The sequence below is a fragment of the Podarcis erhardii genome (assembly GCF_964252035.2).
Source record: "Podarcis erhardii genome assembly, chromosome: 6".
In the NCBI taxonomy this organism is placed as follows: Eukaryota; Metazoa; Chordata; class Lepidosauria; order Squamata; family Lacertidae; genus Podarcis; species Podarcis erhardii.
In genome coordinates, this window is record NC_138510.1 from 2,364,935 (window position 1) to 2,369,496 (window position 4,562).

Consider the following 4,562-nt stretch of genomic DNA (forward strand, 5'->3'; position numbering starts at 1 on the left):
ACAGGTGGGGGGCTTCCTGAGCTGGGCCATCTGTTCCGAGATGGTTTGGACCTTGCATTCTGTTGAAAATAGTGATTTATCCCATACTACTAAGCACATGTGGGACGCGGGTGGCATTGTGGGTTAAACCACAGAGCCTGGGACTTGCTGATCAGAAGGTCAGCACTTCGAATCCCCGCCACAGGGTGAGCTCCCATTGCTCGGTCCCTGCTCCTGCCCACCTAGCAGTTTGAAAGCACGTCAAAGTGCAAGTAGATAAATAGGTACCGCTCTGGCGGGAAGGTAAACGGCGTTTCCGTGCGCTGCTCTGGTTCGCCAGAAGCGGCTTAGTCCTGCTGGCCACATGACCCAGAAGCTGTACGCTGGCTCCCTTGGCCAATAAAGCAAGATGAGCGCCGCAACCCCAGAGTCGGCCACGACTGGACCTAATGGTCCGGGGTCCCTTTACCTTTTACTAAGCCCCTAAGCTGAGCCCTGCTGAATCCCACAACCTTTGGACAACCTTTCTCCCTCCTCTATGTGACATCCTTTTATATATTTGAACATGGCTATCATATCACCCCTTAACCTCCTCTTCTCCAGGCTAAACATGCCCAGCTCCCTTAGCCGTTCCTCATAAGGCATCATTTCCAGGCCTTTGACCATTTTGGTTGCCCTCCTCTGGACACGTTCCAGTTTGTCAGTGTCCTTCTTGAACTGTGGTGCCCAGAACTGGACACAGTACTCCAGGTGAGGTCTGACCAGAGCAGAATACAGTGGCACTATTACTTCCCTTGATCTAGATGCTATACTCAGAACAAACTAACGAAGGCCGCAGTCCTGCAAAGTCCTATTGGTCACAGGGCCTGGCTCCTGCATGCACTCCTGACACTGTGATCCAGCAGCAAGTCTGGATGAGGGCTGCTCTGCAAAGGACGGTCTTCTCCTTGCCCTTCTGCGCTCTCTGTCTTCATTTGGGCATGTTTCCCCATCCGTCCAGCTTGGGCTTCCTGTTCTCCGTGTTCCAGCTGCCTGCTGACGCTTGCTCCGCCTTCAGACACATGGACGCCATCCCAGGCATCCCTCGGAGCTCTGGGGTCAGGCTGGCCTTGGGGGGAGGAGAGCCCAAAGCTGCAGCTGGGAAAACAGAAGCAAGGCAGGTGCTCCTGACCTCCTCCCCAGCCGTCCTTGGCCTCCACATGGCCTGCTGTGTCTTCTTTTTTATGCATACACATTTTTATTAGTTTTTTAAACATATCATCTCCAACAATCATATAACATATCTTCTCATCTTATACAGTATTTTAGACTTCCATCAACGCCTCTGACGATTTTCCGTTCTTTATCACTTACTCTGCATTTCTTAATTTCTCTATTACTCTTAATTATCATTAACTAATAGTTCTCCTCATAGTCTTTCTTGCAATATTTCAAATAATCCACCTTACAAAACCTCTTGCAGTCCTACTAACGTAATCTGTTCATTACAATTGCTTTTCAAATAGTTCGTATATTTACTCCAGTCTTCTAAGAAGAAGAAGAAGAAGAAGAAGAAGAGTTTGGATTTGATATCCCGCTTAATCACTACCTGAAGGAGTCTCAAAGCGGCTAACAATGGGGTGGGGGCTGAGCAGAGTGGGTGGGGGATGAGGGAGGGGTGGCCAGGAGAGACCCTCATCTCAACTCTTCACTTGAGTCAGAAAAGATGGGCAAACGTGGCTCAAGATTTGGCTTGCAAGCCAGGCACCAGCTCTGCGGTTCCTGCACATGCACAGAGTGGGAATGTATCCCATGCACTAATAATTAGACTGATAAGGAGTGTGAAATAGTGGCGAGAGTGCTGGACTATGGCCTGGTAGACCAGGGTTCAATTCCCTATTCAGCCACGAAGCTCGCTGAATGACCTTGGGCCAGTCACTGCCACTTTCAGCCTGACCTGCCTCCTAGGATTGTTGTGGGGACAAAACAAGGAGCGGAGAATAATGTAAAGCATCTTGAAATTGAATTGAAATCGAAATACTTTATTGTCACTTGTACAACTTGTATACAGTGAGATTACACAGTGAGATTACATTATCTTGAATTCCTTGGAAGAAAAGGTGGTATGTAAAGAAGAAGAGTTTGGATTTGATATCCCGCTTTATCACTACCCGGAGGAGTCTCAAAGCGGCTAACAATCTCCTTTTCCCTTCTTCACCCACAACAAACACTCTGTGAGGTGAGTTGGGCTGAGAGACTTCAAAGAAGTGTGACCGGCCCAAGCTCACCCAGCAGCTGCAGGTGGAGGAGCGGGGAAGCGAACCCGGTTCACCAGATTACGAGTCCACCGCTCTTAACCACTCCACCACACTGGCTCTCTGATCTCTGATCCTGCAGGTTTCGAATCCTTACTGTTAATTTATCCAGTGCTGCATAGTCCATGGCCTGCTGTGTTTTCATACAGACAGCAGAAGGACAGCTGGCAGCAGCTGGGCACAGCTGGGGGTCCATCCGACCTTGGCATAAATGGGGGAAGGGGGCTGTTCTCCCCCCCCCACACACACACACTGGTGTCTTGCTCTCCTTGGGGCTCTGTATGGCAGCCATGCACAGGGGCTTCTCCAAAGAGACCATATTTTGTCCTAGAGCGGCCCAACGTGCCACCTTTCCCCCCAAGTTAATCGGCATGGGAAATGTAGGGTCCCAGGGTACAGGATCCCAAGAGCTGGAAGGGATTCTCACAGATTCCCATCCACTGAATGCCAGACTCCAAGTCTGTCATATTTTTGCAGAGCAAACCGAAGGGAAGTTTAGCTAGAGAAAATCAATGTTGCATAGGACAAAAAAAAACCCTGTCTCTTTAGCTATGTGGCTGGGGCAAACCAGCCAGATGGGTGGGGTGCAAATAAAATGATGATGATGTGTGGGGAGTGATTGTTCCATGATGATAATAATTTTATTCTTTACATCCCGCCCATCTGGCTGGGTTTCCCCAGCTACTCTGGGTAGCTTACAGTGTTAAAAACATAATAAAACACCGAACATTAAAGAACAGAATATCTTATACAGACTATAAATAAAGCAATAAATCAATAGAAAACAGCTACAACAACCAGTTTACAGTTATACCCAAATTTTAAAAACTGCCAACCCCAACTAAACATTTAACCAACCCCAACCCAATAAAAAACAACAACAGAGGAACCAAAATTTAAAACCCCACAAATTAAAAACCTTCCGGAGTGATGGCAAGAAGGTGCCCCTCCTACTGCAATACAGAGAACTTGTGGACGACATGGGAGGTGTGCAAAATGCACATTTTGCAAGAGTTTTCAGTGGATTATTTGTTTTAAATCAGGGATTGCAAACCGAGAATGATTCCCACCCACCCAGATCACATTTGCGATTTATGGCTCAGAGGAGACGCCTCCTGTGCCATGGCTGACCCTTCTGCTATAAACAACGGCGGCTCAGCTCTTGAGCAATGGATCCGTTTGTTCTCTTCCCACGCAGCCCAGGCCAGGGCTTTGGGGTGGACAGGGGCTCTCTGGAGGCTTGCTGGATGGAGCAAGGAACCCTCTGGTCCTGCTCTCCCTCTCCCCCCAACTTCCGGCCTCTTCCCCAGAAGAAGAAACAAACACTTCTTAAAAAGATGATCCGTCTTCTCATTCCTTCCACTTTCCAGGCAGTTTTTGGAAGCAGAAGAAAAGCTGCTCCTGGACGCTTTTGGCAAAGCCCCGCTTCTGTCAATAGAGATGGGCTCTGCCCCAAGACGCGAGCTCAACGCGAGGCAAGGATAGGTCCCTTCGCAACATCTGCAGGAGGGATGCTATTCCACCCAGGAAGATGGAATGAGAAGGTAAATTGGTCCTTAGTGCGGCGATGGCGAGAAGTTCCAGTCCGGTCCTGTTCACCTTGGCAGATGCCACTGAAGTGTGTTTGTGTGCGCATATTTTTCCAAGTGTGGGGGGTTCAATCCAGATGATGCCCCAAGTCTCTTCCAATTCTTGGGGTCCTGCACATAGGCAGGGTGAGAATCCAACAGGAATTTGCTGAACTGGACAGATAAGGGTGTTGTTCCTTTTTTGTAAGACCTTAAAGGTAAAGGGACCCCTGACCATTAGGGCCAGTCGTGACCGACTCTGGGGTTCCTGATCAGCATCCCAAAAGAATGTGTCCTGATCAGCATCCCAAAAGAATGAGTGTGCTGGTCCCGGGGGGTTACTGTGCGGCATGGTCCAAGTCCAGTCTGAGGTTGAGGGTGTGGTATGGAGGCTGTCCATCAAAGCTGAAGCGGGGTCCAAGGCAGGGAGTCGGGAGAGGTCAGGAACTCTGGCAGAAGAGCAGGACAGGGTTCAGGCAGGAACTAGCACTCCTCCTGCGGGAACTTAGTTCCCTCCGCCTCTCTGCCCTGAGCCTCTGCAGCTCAGGAGAGGCTGGAGGGTTACCGGACCCAGAGGCAACCTCAGCTTCCCCTGACGGAGCTGAGAGTGGAGCACCTGCAGGCAATGGGTCCTCCATCACCTCAGGAGCCAGAGCAGACTCAGCTGGTGCCGGCACCTGAGGATCCAGCACAGCTGAGGACCCTTCAGGCTCAAGCCCCA